A 19,628-nucleotide genomic window follows, 5' to 3' on the forward strand; every position below is an offset into this window, starting at 1 on the left:
AAAGAGACCCAATCAAATTGACAGTCAGAGACAAAACACCTTAAGTATTGTTCTAGAGACTGATTAGTCCTCTCCGTTTGGCCATTGGATTCAGGATGGAAGGCAGAGGAGAAGGACAGATCAATCCCCAACTTCATACAAAAGGCTCTCCAAAACAATGAAACAAATTGTACCCCTCTGTCCGAAACAATATTGACAGGGACCCCATGGAGACGCAGGATGTGTTTGACAAACAAGGTAGCCAACGTTTTGGCGTTGGGTAGTTTCTTGAGGGGCACAAAGTGGCACATCTTACTGAAGCGGTCCACCACCACCCACACCACCGACTTGCCTTGGGATGGAGGCAAATCGGTGATAAAATCCATGGAGATATGTGTCCAAGGTCTCTGGGGAATGGGCAACGAACGCAGTAAGCCCGCTGGTCGGGACCTGGGAGTCTTGGACCTAGCACAAACCTCACAAGCGGCGACGTAGGCCTTAACGTCTTTAGGCAACCCAGGCCACCAATAATTTCTGGTAATGAGGTGTTTGGTACCCAGGATGCCTGGATGGCCAGATAGTGTGGAGTCATGATTTTCCCTAAGTACCCTTAGCCGGAATTGCAGGGGAACAAACAGCTTGTTCTCAGGAAGGTTCCCGGGAGCTGCACCCTGATCAGCAGCAATTTCAGAGACTAAATCAGAATCGATCGAGGAAATGATTATACCTGGAGGCAAAATACAAGCAGGATCTTCCTCCGAAGGAGGGCTGGCCATGAAGCTACGCGACAGTGCATCAGCCTTAATATTTTTAGACCCAGCCCTATAGGTAACCAAAAAATTGAATCTGGTAAAAAATAACGCCCATCGAGCTTGTCTCGGGTTTAGCCTCCGGGCAGATTCTAGGAACACCAGATTCTTGTGGTCGGTAAGGACCGCTACCTGGTGCCTAGCCCCCTCCAGGAAGTGGCGCCACTCTTCAAATGCCCATTTAATGGCTAAGAGTTCGCGGTTGCCAATATCATAGTTACTTTCAGTTGGCGAAAACTTCCTGGAGAAGTAGGCACAGGGGCGGAGATGGGTGAGGGACCTGGTACCCTGGGACAAGACAGCCCCCACTCCCACCTCAGATGCATCAACTTCCACGATAAATGGCTCCATTTGGTTGGGCTGAACCAGCACCGGGGCCGAGACAAAGCACTTCTTAAGGACCTCAAAAGCCTGGACAGCCTCAGGAGGCCAGTGGAGGAGATCAGCACCTTTGCGAGTGAGGTCCGTAAGGGGCTTAGCGATGACCGAGAAGTTAGCAATAAATCTCCTGTAATAATTAGCAAACCCCAAAAAACACTGTAACGCCTTCAGGGAGGCAGGTTGGACCCATTCCGCCACAGCCTGAACCTTGGCGGGGTCCATGCGGAATTCATGAGGAGTGAGGATTTGACCCAAAAATGGAATCTCCTGTACCCCAAACACACATTTTTCGGTTTTGGCAAACAGTTTATTTTCCCGAAGGACCTGGAGCACCTTCCTGACATGCTCCACGTGGGAGGACCAGTCCTTGGAAAACACCAGTATGTCATCAAGGTACACTACCAGAAAAATCCCCAGGTAATTTCTCAAAATCTCATTTATGAAATTCTGGAAGACCGCAGGGGCATCACACAACCCAAAGGGCATGACGAGGTATTCGAAATGGCCTTCGGGCGTGTTAAACGCAGTCTTCCACTCATCCCCCTCTTTGATGCGAATAAGGTTATACGCCCCCCGTAGATCCAATTTAGAAAACCATTGGGCCCCCTGAACCTGATTAAAGAGATCAGGAATCAAAGGAAGGGGATACTGGTTCCTTACCGTGACCTTATTCAGGCTACGGTAGTCAATGCATGGCCTAAGACCACCATCCTTCTTCCCCACGAAGAAGAAGCCAGCACCTACCGGAGAAGAAGAGGGACGAATGTAACCCTTGGCCAGGGATTCCTGGATATACACTCTCATAGCTTCACGTTCGGGACAAGAAAGATTAAATATCCTCCTACCCTTAGGAAGCTTAGCTCCTGGTACCAATTCGATAGCGCAATCGTATTCTCTATGAGGAGGTAACACTTCGGAGGCCTCCCTAGAGAAAACATCAGCGAAGTCCTGAACAAACTCGGGTAGCGTATTCGCCTCCTTAGGGGGAGAAATAGAATTAACAGAAAAACATGACGTACAACATTCATTACCCCATTTGGTTAGCTCCCCAGTATTCCAGTCAAACGTGGGATTATGCAACTGCAACCAGGGAAGACCTAGCACCAAATCGGACGATAATCCCTGCATCACCAGTACAGAGCATTGCTCCAAATGCATGGAGCCAACAAGGAGTTCAAAAACAGGGGTATGCTGTGTAAAATAACCATTAGCAAGAGGAGTGGCGTCGATACCCACTACCGGGACAGGTTTAGGCAAATCAATAAGAGGCATAGCAAGGGACATAGCAAATTCCACAGACATGATATTAGTAGAGGACCCCGAATCCACGAAGGCACTGCCGGTAGCAGACCTACCACCAAAAGAGACCTGAAAGGGAAGCAAGATCTTAGTACGTTTCATATTTACGGGAAATACCTGTGCGCCCAAGTGACATCCCCGATGATCACTTAGACGCGGAAGTTCTCTGGCTGCAACCTTACGCTTAGGACAGTTGTTCACTTGATGCTTGTCGTCCCCACAGTAAAAGCAGAGACCATTCTTCCTGCGGAATTCTCTACGTTGTTGGGGGGACACGGAGGCCCCGAGTTGCATAGGTATCTCTGAATCTTTTGGGGAGGAACGAAGCAACGGAGCTTCGGGAGGCATCATGGGGGAGTCGGAGGAGAAAACACATAAACGTTCACGTTGTCGTTCCCTGAGACGTCGGTCAAGTCGTATCGCTAAAGCCATAACCTGGTCTAGGGAGTCAGAAGAGGGATAGCTAACTAGCAGGTCTTTCAGGGCATTCGACAGACCCAACCTAAACTGGCACCTTAAGGCAGGGTCATTCCACTGAGAAGCTACGCACCACTTCCTAAAGTCAGAGCAATACTCCTCAACAGGTCTCTTACCCTGACGTAAGGTCACCAGCTGACTCTCGGCAAAGGCAGTCCTGTCAGTCTCGTCATAAATAAGTCCGAGAGCAGAAAAGAAACAATCAACGGAGGAAAGTTCAGGGGCGTCAGGAGCCAAGGAGAAGGCCCACTCTTGGGGCCCTTCCTGGAGCCGGGACATAATTATACCCACCCGCTGACTCTCAGAACCTGAGGAATGAGGCTTTAAACGAAAGTAAAGCCTACAACTCTCCCGAAAGGAGAGAAAAGTCCTCCGGTCCCCTGAGAACCGGTCGGGCAACTTGAGGTGGGGTTCAAGAGGTGCGGTGCGGGGAACTACCAGGGTAGCATCAGGCTGGTTGACCCTCTGAGCCAGGGCCTGGACCTGTAGGGAGAGACCATGCATTTGCTGAGCCAGGGTCTCACGGGGATCCATAGTGGTGTCAGGGACCAGGGGTAGACTAGGTATGGGCTTGTTATTATGTAACGGCAGGGGGTAGGGAGATGGACAAGTGAGCCCTAATCTACCCGCCACTCTGTCCCTGCCTACTTGCAACGACCCGCCCTAGGCGACGGGGTACAACTGGGCGGCGGTCCCTGCGCTCAGTAAGTGCACGACAAACACGACAAACATACAAGGAACACAAGCAAGGAAAAGGGGCCGTTGCCCACGGCAACACCGTGAGCAACCAGAGTGGTGAACGAGCCGAGTCAAGCCAGGAGTGTGCGAGGTACAAAACGAAAAGCAGAAGAGTAGTCGGTAAGCCAGGGTCGGTATGGAGCAGGATCAAAAATAGCAGGAGCTGTAGCTGGGCCAGGAACCACAAGGAAAGAAACAAAAGCAATAACAAGCACCGAGGGACAGGAAGTGCAGGCTTAAATAGACCGAGGGCGGGAGCTAGCTGAGTCTGGCCAGGTTACGATAGGCTCTCCCACTCCTAAGCCTGCCAGCCTGAATGGTGGAAGCAGGAGTCAGTCTCAGGGATGTATTCTCAGGTGCTGACTGATTAGTTCTGGGAGTTAACCCCGCAGTGCCTGGCAGATCCTTTACACTTGCAGTTTTGATCGCTGCTGGAATACATCACCCTACCTACGTAGTGTAATGTGTTCTAACTGTCATTGTGCCGCGACCAGGTCCTCATAGGCTTCCTTACATGGCAGCCCAGAGGTGATCGTCTGACCCCTCTGGTTGCCATGACAACCATTGGCAGCCCCCGAAATTTCATGTGGGGGCTGCCGATCTGCTCTAAACCCCTTAAATGCTGTGATCGCAATCAACTGCCGCATCTAAGGGGTTAATTGCCGAATTCCGTGGCGACGGCACGCTGATCGGCAATAGGTATAGCAGGGCAGATACCCTGCACCGTTAACCGCCGCTGTGGTGTAGCGCCACGTGGCGGTTAACTTTTATTGCGCAGCTATAACTGCTCGCCCAGGTGCGCGAAGATACTGCTCACCAGGACGCGCATGTACACCAAGGTACACCCGCGAAGGGGTTAAATAAACTTGTTGCAAAACATCATACCTACCATTTCCTCATTTTTGGTCCGCAGCGCTTTGATGGAGGTTCCGACTTTTGCCATTTCCTGACCCCTTCAATAGGTTAATGTCGTTACATACGGTTTTTTTCAGACCCACTTTTATAGAGGGGACCAGGAATGATTGTTTAGAATGGGATCATGTGATGCTTTACTTTTATCCGGCGTTTTTTAGATCTTGCCCTTCCTGGATGGTAATTTGTGTGATCGAAATAATAACCACAAACTTGTTTCCAACATCAAACCGTGATATAATACGGATATCTATGGCCGTCCCATATTACAGAATGTAATCTTATTGCCAAAGGAATTTTGTTGTGTATGAATAAATCCCTTTAATCCCAAATCTGATGATCCAGCAATTTCAAAAGACCGAGCTGACGAAACACATTTGGAAATTCAAAGTGGATTTTGTATTGATGATTTTATTCTGGAATTACTTCCAGGATGTTCAGCATAAAAAATAAATAATCTTATGTTGTATGTAACGTTCCTTTACAGGTGTCTCTGCCCCTTTGACAGTCCTCCCTGACCCCTGTGACGACGACTGGATCTGGTACAAGAAAAAATGTTGTTATTTTTTCTCTACGAATATAAGCGAATGGGGGGAGAGCCAGGATTTCTGTGTTTCCAAGAATGCTTCTCTTGCCGTTATAGATGTAAAACACGAGCTGGTAAGAAGCCATCGGATGCAAGGCTGATTCCTTGTGCTTATTAAAGGTCAATGTCACAAGGGAACGGGTTTTGTGTAGAGGAGAATTACCATATGGTCTGCATTAACTGCTTAAAGTGCGTATTCATGTCTGAACCCCTTCCCACAAAACATAGTACAAGTACGAGAAACTGTGCCCATGTGATCACAGCAGAAGCCTGGTGATTGACAGCCGCATTCCCGCTGTAATGGCTGGAATCGGGGAATCCCCTGATCTCGGACGTTTAACCCCTTAGATGCCGTGGTCAATAGCGACCGCAGCATCTTAGGTCTTTGACAAAGGTTGACAGAGAGGGCCCTTTCCCTATCAGTGGATCACGATGGGTTGCTATGGCAGCTGGGGCCTAAATAAGGCCCTTAGGCTTGCCATGACCATATGTTAAAGGCACGGCCTGATAGGTTGCCCGTCAGTGTGTTACTGACAGCAATGATGCATATATATATATGTGTGTGTGTGTGTATATATGCACGCACACAGTCACGATACCAGAATTTGGACTTAGATACCGATACTTTGTGTAGTATTGCGATTTCGATACCAAAACGTGAGGCGCGTGGTGTGATGAATTTATCACACAGCTGCAGCCCCGCTCTCATACATTCATGTGTTAATATACTAAGCTGTGCGACCGCACAGCTAAGTATCGAAATATATGAAATAACGGTACGAACCGTTTGGGGATGCAGAGTCTCGAAGTTTCGATGCATCCCTAATATGCACACAAAACTGTTAAAGAAAACCAAACACACACACGGTATTGTTGTAATTGTGACGACCTGTATAACAAAGTTAATAAGTTATTTAACCCCTTCCCGCCACAGCCCTTTTTCAGATTTTTCATTTTACTTTTTTCCTCCCCACCTTCCAAAAGCCATGATGTCTTTATTTTTCCGTCGATATAGTAGTATGAGGGTTTGATTTTTGCGGGACGAGTTGTACTAGGAAACGGGAAAAAAATTATTTGTGGGGTAGAAAATGAAAAACAGCGAATCCTCCATGTTTTTTTGCGCGCCGTTTTTACGGAATTCACTCTGCAATTAAAACAACATGTTAACTTTATTCTGTGGGTCAATACGATTACGGCGATACCAAATATATATCGTTTTTTTTTTTCTATGTTTTACTACTTTTACAAATAAAAACCTACATGTAAAAAATCTAATTTATTTTGCGTCGCCAAATTCCGAGAGCCATAACTTTTTTTATTTTTCCGTCGATTAAGTGGTATGAGGGCTTATATTTTGCGGGATAAGCTGTTGTTTTTAATAATACCATTTTGGGGTACATGCGACGGTTTGATCCACTTTTTATTTCATTTTTTGTGGGAGATGAGGTGTCCAAAAAATAGAGATTCTGACTTTTAAAAGAATTTTTTCTTCGGATCACATGACTACTGACGTCACTTTTTCTTCCTCCTCCACTGTCGTGTCGTATCCCGATCACATGGTCTCGCCCTAGCGAGACCTCGGATGGGATACGACACGTCACTGGTGACGTGTCGTTTCTGCGGGTGCTCGTTGATGACTACCCGCCCAGCCTATGTAGCTTTTCACTGTGAGCGCGCCTATGCGTGTTCACAGTGAAAAGGGACGGCACCTGCGGACTAGCCCAGTCTACGAGGTACAGTGGCAGCATCTGTACTTTTAGTTGTTACGCTGCCAAAGCCTACACATAGTAGGCTTTGATAGGGGATTATATAACACGCAGCACACGGGTCGCATGCAGCCATTGAGGCTGTTATCTGCGGCCCGCGGGACACCGTTGCGCCGTAGGACCGAGCAGGCCCAAGGAGGAGCCGCACTACGCTAGTATAGGCTCTGCTCCGATGTCAGGCGAGTCCCGGAGCAGAGCCTATAATGGTACACTGTATAAGATCTTCTGGGGTCCTGTATCAAAGCCTACATTGTTAGGCTTAGATACAGGGTCTAACAAACAGTGTCAATCATGGAGCCTGTATGTAAGCCTAACACATTGTAGGCTTAGATACAGGACCCCAGATGACATTCTTTTTATTCCTGTATAAGATTAGTGTTTTGGGGCCCTGTATCTAATCCTAACATGTGGTATTCTTAGATACATGGCCCATGTGTGACACTGATACTGTTAGACCATGTAGCTAAGCCTACCACAAGGTAGCCTTAGATACATTACCCAAGCAGACACACATGAGCAGTGTATCTAAGCATCCCTCTTTTTTTTTTTTTCTTAGTTATGTGTTTTTTACAGGTTGGGTCCTTGGTACTACATCAAGTTCAAGGACTACTTCAATGACACCTTTTTTATTTTTAATAAAATCGTTAACCAGTGTTGTGTGTTATTTTATTTTATTACAATATTTTTTCTATGTCCTTATTTATTTAAAAATGTATTACTGGTTCATTATTAATGGCCACTGTCTAACAGCGTCCATTAGTAAGGCTTCATGCACACTAGCGTGTGTATTTTCCGCGTGTGAAAAACTTGCGTCAATCCCGTCCGTGTGTGTACGTTAGGGCAGATTTACACGAACGCCATATACGTCTGTGCAACCCACGTGGTTTTCTATGCTAGTCTATGGGGCAGTGCAGACTGAGTTTTGCTCAGCGTGAGTCCGCTGCGTAAAACTCGCGACATGTTCTATATTTCGGCGTTTTTTGCGCATCACGCACCCATTGAAGTCAATGGGTGCGTGAAAATCAGGCGCAGCACACGGAAGCACTTCCGTGGGACGTGCGTTATTCGCGCAACAGCTGTAAAAGAATGAATGTAAGCAGAAAAGCACCACATGCTTTTCTGTTTACAAAAATCCAAACGGAGTGTCATAATGATGGCGGCTGCGCGAAAACCACGCAGCCGCGCATCCATATGAACAGGACACACGGAGCTGTCAAGTGCATTTTGCGCACGCAAAATGCCACGGTTTTTGCGTGCGCAAAATGCACACGCTCGTGTAAATCCGCCCTTATTCATCAGTGTGCTTTTCGATTGTCATGCGTTATTCACGCACTCACAAAGCCAGCCCATTTTTTTCTTCTTTTTTCCAACAAATTGCTGTGTAAATCAAGCACCAAACACGCGTGTGCGGTGCGTGGTTTTCACGCATGCATTGACTTCAATGTGAGTGTAGGTGCATGATAACGCACCAATAGAGGACATGCAGTATGTTTCACGCAGCGGACTCTTGCTGCGTGAAAAGTCACGCATGTGTCAACGGCCCCATTGACATAAATGGGTCCCGTGTGTTGTGCGTTTTTTCTGTTGTGCCTAAGGTCCCATTCACACCAGGGTGAATCTCGTCCGTGTGCTGATCTATGTCCAAGCAAAGCGTGCAGGAGCGGAATCCCCGACCATAGTGGGATTCCACTACTCCGATAAGTTACAATAGCGCTAGGTACAGGTGGAGGGAGGGGTAGTGTGTAATCTATGTAATAAAATTACTACTCCTCACAGCACAAAGTGCATGTGAGGAGGAGGAAAGGTACATGAAGTACAATAACGGAGGCAGCATTAGGCTAAGTTCACACTGAGTATTTTGACGAGTTTTTTTTAAGCGGAAACAGCATCGCAAAACTCGTCAAAAACGGCACGAAAATGCCTCCCATTGATTTGAATGGGAGGCGACGGCGTCTTTTTCCCGCGAGCAGTAACACTGCCTCACAGGAAAAAAGAGCATGTCGCTTCATCTTCGGGCATTCACGCCTCTGATCTCCCATTGACTTGAATGGGAGACAGAGAAAGCGTATTTCGCGTTGTTTTATGCCGGCGGCGCTCAATTGCCGCGCTCGGAAAAAGCTGCGAAAATCAGCGTGCAGGGAGAGGTAAATCTGCCTCAAACTTCAAAATGGAAATATGAGGCAGATATTCCTCCTGAGAAAAACTCAGTGTGAACATAGCCTTATTGGAGAGAGACATGAGATAGAAGAGGGTGGATGAGGGTTAGGGTAGACAGGAAGAGGTTTATAGACCTGAAAAGAGAAAGAAAAGATAATGGGGGGGATAACATTTGCTCACCATCCTTCAAGAATGTCAGCAAGGAGACAAGTCCAGTGAAGGATGTCAGCAAGGAGACAAAAGTCCAGTGAAGGATGTCAGCAAGGAGACACAAGTCCAGTGAAGGATGTCAGCAAGGAGACAAAAGTCCTGTGAAGAATGTCAGCAAGGAGACACAAGTCGTGTGAAGGATGTCAGCAAGGAGACACAAGTCGTGTGAAGGATGTCAGCAAGGAGACACAAGTCCTGTGAAGGATGTCAGCAAGGAGACACAAGTCCTGTGAAGGATGTCAGCAAGGAGACACAAGTCCTGTGAAGGATGTCAGCAAGGAGACACAAGTCCTGTGAAGAATGTCAGCAAGGAGACACAAGTCCTGTGAAGGATGTCAGCAAGGAGACACAAGTCCTGTGAAGAATGTCAGCAAGGAGACACAAGTCCTGTGAAGAATGTCAGCAAGGAGACACAAGTCCAGTGAAGGATGTCAGCAAGGAGACACAAGTCCTGTGAAGGATGTCAGCAAGGAGACACAAGTCCTGTGAAGGATGTCAGCAAGGAGACACAAGTCCTGTGAAGGATGTCAGCAAGGAGACACAAGTCCTGTGAAGAATGTCAGCAAGGAGACACAAGTCCTGTGAAGGATGTCAGCAAGGAGACACAAGTCCTGTGAAGGATGTCAGCAAGGAGACACAAGTCCTGTGAAGAATGTCAGCAAGGAGACACAAGTCCTGTGAAGAATGGCAGCAAGGAGACACAAGTCCTGTGAAGAATGTCAGCAAGGAGACACAAGTCCTGTGAAGAATGGCAGCAAGGAGACACAAGTCCTGTGAAGAATGTCAGCAAGGAGACACAAGTCCTGTGAAGAATGTCAGCAAGGAGACACAAGTCCTGTGAAGAATGTCAGCAAGGAGACACAAGTCCTGTGAAGGATGTCAGCAAGGAGACACAAGTCCTGTGAAGGATGTCAGCAAGGAGACACAAGTCCTGTGAAGAATGTCAGCAAGGAGACACAAGTCCTGTGAAGGATGTCAGCAAGGAGACACAAGTCCGGTGAAGAATGTCAGCAAGGAGACACAAGTCCGGTGAAGAATGTCAGCAAGGAGACACAAGTCCTGTGAAGAATGTCAGCAAGGAGACACAAGTCCTGTGAAGAATGTCAGCAAGGAGACACAAGTCCTGTGAAGAATGTCAGCAAGGAGACACAAGTCCTGTGAAGGATGTCAGCAAGGAGACACAAGTCCTGTGAAGAATGTCAGCAAGGAGACACAAGTCCTGTGAAGGATGTCAGCAAGGAGACACAAGTCCTGTGAAGGATGTCAGCAAAGGAGACACAAGTCCTGTGAAGGATGTCAGCAAGGAGACACAAGTCCTGTGAAGGATGTCAGCAAGGAGACACAAGTCCTGTGAAGGATGTCAGCAAGGAGACATAAGTCCTGTGAAGGATGTCAGCAAGGAGACACAAGTCCTGTGAAGAATGTCAGCAAGGAGACACAAGTCCTGTGAAGAATGTCAGCAAGGAGACACAAGTCCAGTGAAGGATGTCAGCAAGGAGACACAAGTCCTGTGAAGAATGTCAGCAAGGAGACACAAGTCCAGTGAAGGATGTCAGCAAGGAGACACAAGTCCTGTGAAGGATGTCAGCAAGGAGACACAAGTCCTGTGAAGGATGTCAGCAAGGAGACACAAGTCCTGTGAAGAATGTCAGCAAGGAGACACAAGTCCTGTGAAGGATGTCAGCAAGGAGACACAAGTCCTGTGAAGAATGTCAGCAAGGAGACACAAGTCCTGTGAAGAATGTCAGCAAGGAGACACAAGTCCTGTGAAGAATGTCAGCAAGGAGACACAAGTCCTGTGAAGAATGTCAGCAAGGAGACACAAGTCCTGTGAAGAATGTCAGCAAGGAGACACAAGTCCTGTGAAGATTTTAATTCACAAAAGTATGGGTGTAGTAGGTATACGTTCACTTGTATTGACTTATATTTAGAACTGCCTGTGTAAACGTTTTAAAACAAATTTTATTAAACATAATTCATTATTAAAAAATGTAGGGCAAAAGTTGCCAAAGAAATCAGCTACAGGCGTTGGCAAGCAAATCCAGATTGCACACAATAGCTTGCGGGGTGTGGACATGCAGTCAGCACAAGAATAGAAGTGCCTAGCATGTAATGAACACCCCACACATTCACAGCTGCTAAGTGTGCTGGCAAAATATTTGAATGGGTTTGCCTGCCACAGATATAAAAAGACCACTTCCCAACGCGTTTCTGCACCAAGTAGGGGAGCGTCCTCAGGGGTATATCTTGTCTTATTAATCTTTATTGGTAAAGGGCCGGTCAGCATGTATTATGCTGTTTAAATTTCAGTTACGGCTCGTATAAGACATCTGATGTCGGTCCCAGCAAGCGCCGGCAGAACACTGGGATCTTATGCACATCAAACCCCACCTCCCTGGCCAGGGGCGTGATCGAGCCGCACCAATCAAAACACAAGACGTCAAAACAGACGCCCATTCAATCAGCCAAAGGGATCGATGCAGACAGCTTCGTTAGTAACGTGGGGGGAGCCAAAGGCGGCCGAATCCAGCAAGACGACATAGCACCAAAATGAACGCTGTGATACAGCAAGGGACATAAAGTCGGAAAATGACAGCCCGAAGGCCGTAAATAGATGCACGTGCACTATAGAATAGAGAGCCAGGACGACATAGACGCCGGCATCAGTTACCGATGCCCACACAAAGGCACAAACATACCATCAAGTACGCATATCAAGATCCAATTAAAAATGCAGCAAATACACCGCATAGTGACATAGCCGACAGATCAGACGAGTCACAGAGTGGAAGACAAGCAGATCCCCCCCCAAAAAATAAAGGGGGGGGGGAGCGCCATCAGCAAGGGATCAGCAAAACCAGTGTGCCCACGCAGCACCACACCGAGCATAGCAATAGATACCCGAGAATGGATACACCTGAACCGCACAGACAAACCGCAGACCAAATTCATAGCGGAGAACGGGGACAATAAAGAGAGTCGCACCCACACAAAGATGTATAGGAAAAAGCATACACCCCCCCCCCCCCCCCCTATGGTTAGAGGAACGGGACATAGGAGATGGATTCATTCAGACCAAGTGGCTTAACAGTCTGCATCTTGAAAATCCACCGTGCCTCCTTCTGCAAAATACGCCTGTCCCAATCCCCTCCTCTGGTGGGTGCCTTGACCAATTCCATACCTTGAAACATAATGACAGAAGAGTCTCCAGAGTGACACTCCCAAACATGCTTTGAGACCGTGGTATCAACTTTGCCATTAATGTCGCATATGTGGTTACGAATTCTACGTCTGAACTCTCTTTTAGTTTTGCCCACATATTGCAACCCACAGCTACAGGTAATAAGGTACACCACCCCTTTTGTAAGGCAGTTGATGAAAGCCCTATTGTCAAACACCCCCCCCCCCCCCGTTACATTGCTCTTAAAGGTCTTTCTCTTGAGGACAGATGTGCAAGCCTTACAGCGACCACAACGATATGAACCAACAGTATTGGTAGACAGCCAGGTAGTGGCACCTGTTCCCTCAAGGTGGCTGTGCACCAGTCGATCCCTAAGGTTACGGCCCCTACGAAAAGTAATCTGTGGCCAGTCCCCAACCAGACCACCCACATCAGGGTCCGTTTTGAGTATGTCCCAATGGGACGCCAATATATTCCTAACCTCCCGATGAGCAGCATCGTAGGTCCCAATCACTCGAATGACATTTTCATCAACCGGCCGCACCCTGGGATTGAGCAAGGACTCCCTGTCAGATGCCATGGCATGCTGGTATGCCGATCTCAGCACATTGCCAGGGTACCCCCTACGCTCAAAACGACTCTTCAACCCCATAGCAGATGCTCTGAAGTCAGATATGGTAGTGCAATTTCGTCTCGTCTAGGATCTAGGATGCCAACTGTCCCATCTCAACAAATTGTTAGTGGCAGTGGGTTTCCTATGTATCTCTGAAGGATGTCAGCAAGGAGACACAAGTCCTGTGAAGAATGTCAGCGGGGAGGACCAAGGACAGCTCACATGAACTCTTGGAAGGTACGTGCACGCTCATTGCAGCCTGCAATGAGCGTGCACGGAAAACAAGTTTCATCAGAAGGAAAGATCAACAAACCAGAGCTGAACTGCATGTAAACAAGCTGTGCTAAATTCAAAGTAGAGATGTCTTTATTTAGGTTGTCTGTATAAGGGGTAATGTATGACACAGTTTTTGAAAAAATTTTGTTATCTTGGACAACCCCTTTAAGCTCTGCCGGAGGCAAGGCTTAATAGGTGCACAAAGATGGCGGACCTCGGGGACTTCATTAGGCCCCCAGGCAGCCATAGCAACCATCGCCCCCCCACGATTGCGTTGCGGGGGGCGCGATGAGCTGTTAGAGGGGGTCGCCCACCTCTTTCTAACGATTTAAATGCTGCGGTCGCTATTGACCGCAGCATTTAACGAGTTAAACAAGCGGGATAGCGGGTGCCGCTTGTTACTCTGAAGTGTAGGCTGTAACAAAGAGCCGACACCCGCATCGTATGGAGCGAGTTCACTCCGGGAGCCCGCTCCATACTTCCCCCTACTCGACTTCGGCATATGGATACGTTAAATGTCGGGAAGGGGTTAAACCACACGGCGTAAAAAGAAAACTCCCTCCCTGAAGAGAATTTTTTTATTTTTTTTCTATAAAAGGTAATCAACAATGTATTTATACCTTAAAATAATTCTATTAAAAAAAATGACTCGTCCTGCAAAAAATAGGCCCACATACGACTGAATCAACGAAAAAATTAAGTAATGGCTCTTTGAAACCGGCCATAACAAACAATTAATGGCCCGAAGTCTCCCGCCACCATCGTACACGTGCTGCACTGTGAGATTCTCATCAGCACGAATACCATTTTAGTTGCGTTTTTTATATATATATATATATATATATATATGCAAATATCTCAATGCATACAGTACGTGGATACAATCTAATCACAAGGTTGCCGATTTTAAAGTGGCTCGCATAATTCCTTCAGACATAAATGGAACAAGTCCACGTGGAGACGCTGCAGGAGAGAATGTGCACGCTGCTGTAACGTTTCGGGTCACCTACCCCTTCCTCAGGAATGTAAATGAAGCTCTTTCCCCTATAAAGAAATATGAATAAATTCATTAGCACAGAATTTTGGAACTAAAAATGACGACCAGTTAAAATGTTGACATTCAATATAAGGCCTCATGCACACGACCGTAAAAACACACGTTATTGCGGGTCGCAATTACGACCCGCAATAACGGGCCCATAGACTTCTGTTAGTCAAGGGTACCTTCCCGTTTTCTCACGGGAAGGTGCCCGTGCCGATAAAAAAATAGAACATGTTCTATTTTTTTCATTTTACGGGCCGTGCTGCTATACTTTATAATGGGAGCACGGCTCGCAAAAGCGGCCAGCTGCCCGTGCCCGCCCGTGCTCGTAATTACGAGTCGTAATTACGAGCACGGTCGTCTGCATGAGGCCTAAGACTTATTTTGGACCTCAGGAACAGATTAATTCTGTTTTTACCCCATTTCACTCCAGAGCTTATTTATTTATTTTTTTGTATACTCTACATAACTATTTTTACCTGTATTATTTAATATCCATTGAATATGCCCTAAATGTCTGATATGGGGTCTCACCAATCCTCAGAACATGCGCTCCTTTAGCTGATCATGTTAACCCCCGGGCAGCAGTGCTACCATCCCCTAGGGTATGGGGGTCCCAGACATGTCAGACAGTCCTAGTGTATCCAGTCGATATGGCTGTACATCAATATAGTGGAAAAATCCGGTTGATGGTGGTCCTTTTTTATTTTTATCTTCAGGACTTCATAACTCGATTTTAAAGGGTCTCCTGATCACTGGATTGGCCTAAAACGGAAAAGTGGTAGAAATGCATGGGTTTGGACAAATGGCTCTGTCTTCAACGATATGTAAGTAAAAGACTGTAAATAAAGCTTATTGTAATGAGGGATTTCCCAACACTCTGTAATCCATCCCTTGATCCCAGAGCGCAAATCTCAGGGACCAGTGAGACTGATGCTCCTTGTTCAGTCACCCTCATGTAAAAACTTACCTTATGAACTGATGTCCTGCTACATCCTAGATACACATGAGAACATTTCCAGAAACAAAGGGCTCTATCATTTGTTTTGTTTTTTGTTTTTTCGGATTTATATAAATTTTATTTCTTTTCTAATGTAAACAAGAATAAAAGCAATTGAAACACAGAATGAAATCCCGTTCTATTACCAGAAAAAGATCTGATACATTGTCACAAAATTTGCAGCTGTGTGAGCAGCACAGGACGTATTTTCAGCGGATCATAGATCAAAAGGCCCTTTAAAAAAACAAAAACCTCCTACTAAAAACATAGATGGACAGTAAGGTTCAGGGTCCGGCATCCAATAAAGTATTGATAATCAATGTAAAGACAAGTATATAGTGGGGACCACAGGCAAACAGAAGCTCACAAAGAAAGGTAACCGTAATGATTGAACACCGTAAATTACTATTACCCACCATGCGCCATAGTAGACTCCTGCACTACACTGCGCAGCACCCCAACACGTGTTTTGCACCAGCTTTGTCAGGGGGTGCTGAGACCGTGGCGGTATAGGAGATGGATATAACATAAAATTGCATATATAAATTGAAGTAACATACTGCTGTGGAGATTATCGGCCGCATGTACAATGCGACACTACTGGCATCGCATCCCGTCTGGAGAACCTGACTGCGCATGCCACGCTCACACTGTCTGACACCACATGCGATGATATCCAGACTGGCACATGTGCACATCAGTGTGTAAAAAAAAGGAAAGAACAAGAAAAAGGAGACACGGCGCCAAGTAGCGTGATCAATAGTATAAGGAGCAAAAAACGGTACATAAATGCTCACCTGTTCAGTGGCAAATTACTGGCATGTAATTTGTATCAATAAGCTGCTGCCAATCCCAGACGCAATCCCCAAGGAGATGCCAAAGTATTATTGAAGTAAGAGCAAAAACGGGATAAACGGCGCTGCTTATAAAAGGTACGGTTTATTAGAAAGATGCTACGCGTTTCGGCGCCGGACCGGCGTCTTCATCAGGCATGTCGCAGGGTTAAAAGACCCAGGTATATATACCAAATACCATAGGGTAAATTACAAACTGATTGGACCAGTTCAGACCAACCTCCTGGTCAAAAACCGCCAAAACAGCAGGTCAAAGTTCACAAGTTAATACAAATATATAAAACCAAAAGTAAAAGCAAAGGAATGCATCATATAACAAGGAAATAACAATATATGACAAGGATGTTTAAATAGGTATATCAAAACTAAGATAGATATTTGTAAAAGTCTGTCTCGAAATGCCGAACTACAAAGAGGATAAATACAAAACAGGGTGAACTATACATGAAAGAGCCACCTGCTAGTTTACGATAATAGAACTAAAAAATAATAAAAAAACACATTGCTGAAGTACATACGTGATGGTAGTTTAAGGAAAGGGCAGCGGCCGTTGTATGTTGCCAGGAAACACATACACAATACAATCCGGAAGAGGTACAGCGGTCTCAATGGAACGCATGGTGGAGCGTTGTCAGGGAAACCACTGACAACAAAAATCCCGGAAGTGAAGCACAGTGATACGCATAATGGACCGCAGATACGGGCGATATGCTGGGGTTATAAAAACAGGATTACCTGATTCATACAGTAATGAATTACAATAGAAGATTTAGAAGGAAATAATGAAGGACCTAACCCGGGGACATATAGGCAATTAGGACGGCAATACTAGATACAATAGCCGAAGAAATTCAATATCGATTTAGACATGCACGACTATAAATAATAATAAATAATATTAATATAGAGCATATCAGAAGGTAAAAAATAGTATGAAATGATATGAACTGCCTCAGCTAATAAAATTCACATAAAATGTTAGGGTAAAATTACATAGCACAATGATAATAATACTTACAACAAAACTGCATAAAAATAGAAGGGTTATTGTAAAATAGTAACATAACGCTTATGTGGAGCAAAATCTAAAGGCAAAGTTATATTAATCGTCAAGACTTCTATATCATAAATCCAATACGGAAATATGGTGAAAAAGCAAAGTCAACAGTCATATAAACATAAACATAAAATCATTAATCCAATGCGGACTCTGTAATATCATTAAGACCATTGGGATATAACGTTCCCAATTTATATATCCAGAAATTTTCCCTTTGTTTTAATCTGGTAAATCTATCGGGTATATCGATAGGTATTCTCTCTATAGGAGTTACAGTAATAGCGCCAAAGTTACAGTTATGTACAGTGGCACAATGGCGAGATACACTATGTTTAACGAAACCAGTCCTGACATTAAATCTGTGCTAATTGATCCTATTTCTGAGGGTTTGGGTGGTACGACCCACGTATTGACGGTCACATGTGCATTGTAGTAGGTATATAACATAGTCGCTCCCGCAGTTAAGGAAGTTTCTAATCGGGAAACTTTCCTTGGTATTTACCGATATAAAATTAGTTATTTTGTTCGCAATGTTGGAACAACAGAGGCATCTTGGTTTGCCGCAACGATATGAACCATTAGATGTTAAAATTGCTTTATGAGGGTCACAATTAATTTTTCGTAATCTACTGGGTGCAATTAGATTCCTCAATGTTTTAGCCCTTCTATAGGTGATCTTGGGTCTAGTGGGAATAATACTTTTCATATATTGGTCGTTCTTAAGGATATGCCAATGTTTATTAATTGTTGAACTAATTAATTTGCTTCCTTTGTTAAAAGTAGTAATAAAATTGCAATTAAAATCTGTGGATTTCTCTATACGAGCACTCGGATTAATGCAATCTAATTGTGTTAATGCCTTTGCTCTCGATTCTGCTCCCATAATCAGGCTTGCTGGGAAGTTTTTTTGTTTAAACCTTCTTTTTAATAAATTACATTCAGTCGAGAAATCTTTGTCATTAGTGCAGTTCTTTCTTATCCGCCTGAATTGGCCAAAGGGTACGTTTTTTAGCCAAGGTTGGTAATGTGCACTTTTAAAATCCAAGTAGCTGTTCACATCAACTCCTTTAAAATGTGTTTTAGTACTAATGAGGTGGCCATTTTTCATAATTGTAAGATCTAAAAAATCAATGTATTCACGGGAAGATGTGTGTGTAAAGGAGATACCATAATTGTTATCATTAAGGTGCTCGATAAAATCTGAAATAACTGTCGCCTCACCTTTGATAATAAAAAAGAGGTCATCGATATACCGTTTATAAAATATAATATTGTCCCTAAATTTATCATTACCATAAATATAAAAATCTTCAAAGGCCCCCATGTACAGGTTGGTGTACGATGGGGCAAATCTCGACCCCATCGCACAGCCCTTTAACTGCCTATAAAAACTCCCTTCAAATGTGAACACATTGTGTTGAAGTATAAAATCAATGCACTCCATTAAAAAATTGATCTGGTTGTTTGGTAATCGTGGATCAGACATTAGGTAAGTTTGTGATGCCTGCATACCAAGGTCATGGGGGATGTTCGTGTATAATGATGAAACATCTGCTGTTAAAAACCAAAGATCCGTAAAATCATGAATGGTTTGTAAGTGGTACAGCTCTCTAATTAGATCAGTTGAGTCTATAAGATGAGATGGTAATTTAGACACATGTGTTTGGAGATGGATATCTATAAAGTGGGATAAGTTACTTGTAAGGGACCCTATTCCAGATATGATGGGTCTACCAGGGGGATTAGATAGGGATTTATGAACCTTAGGTAAGTGGTAGAGAAACGGTGTGGTAGGAAATGGAACAGTTAAAAATAATTTTTCTTTTTTATTTAAAATCTGATCCATGAAAGCGGTTTCAATAAGACTTTTATATTTAGTTTGAAACAAGGGTATTGGATTACATTGCAGTTTCTCATAGTAATTGGTATCGGACAACAATCTATAGGCCTCATTGATATAATCCAAACGATCCTGGATGATAATCCCACCACCTTTATCTGCGGACCGTATAACAATTTGGTGGTTCTTTTGGAGATTCTTTAATGAAATACGCTCAGATCGCGTAAGGTTATCCAGAGAATGTATGGGTTGTTCTATTGTTTTAAGATCATTACTGACCAGATTATAAAAAGTTTCGAGAGCTGGTCCGCGGTGGTGGAGGGGATAGAACGTAGATCTAGGCCGAACGTCTACACTGATGGGTTTAGGACAGTGGGGGGATAGAGATGATTATGTTGACAACAAATTGGGGGACTGGACCTCTAAACCCCCTCCCATCATACGTCCG

At 45.0% G+C, this 19,628-nt stretch overlaps 1 long non-coding RNA gene across 1 annotated transcript in view; it reads right to left on the bottom strand.

Moving 5' to 3' along the window:
* Positions 1 to 14,011: 14,011 nt before the first annotated feature.
* LOC142663600 (uncharacterized) overlaps positions 14,012 to 19,628 on the bottom strand; it is a 66,074-nt gene continuing 60,457 nt past the window's right edge. Inside the window, exons 2-3 of the long non-coding RNA XR_012851117.1 lie at positions 14,906 to 15,191; positions 14,012 to 14,428 (exon numbers count right to left, since the gene is read on the bottom strand). This is a non-coding gene — a long non-coding RNA (uncharacterized LOC142663600). The remainder of the gene's footprint in view (positions 14,429 to 14,905; positions 15,192 to 19,628) is intronic.

Source organism: Rhinoderma darwinii, chromosome 11 (genome assembly GCF_050947455.1).
Source record: "Rhinoderma darwinii isolate aRhiDar2 chromosome 11, aRhiDar2.hap1, whole genome shotgun sequence".
NCBI lineage: Eukaryota > Metazoa > Chordata > Amphibia > Anura > Rhinodermatidae > Rhinoderma > Rhinoderma darwinii.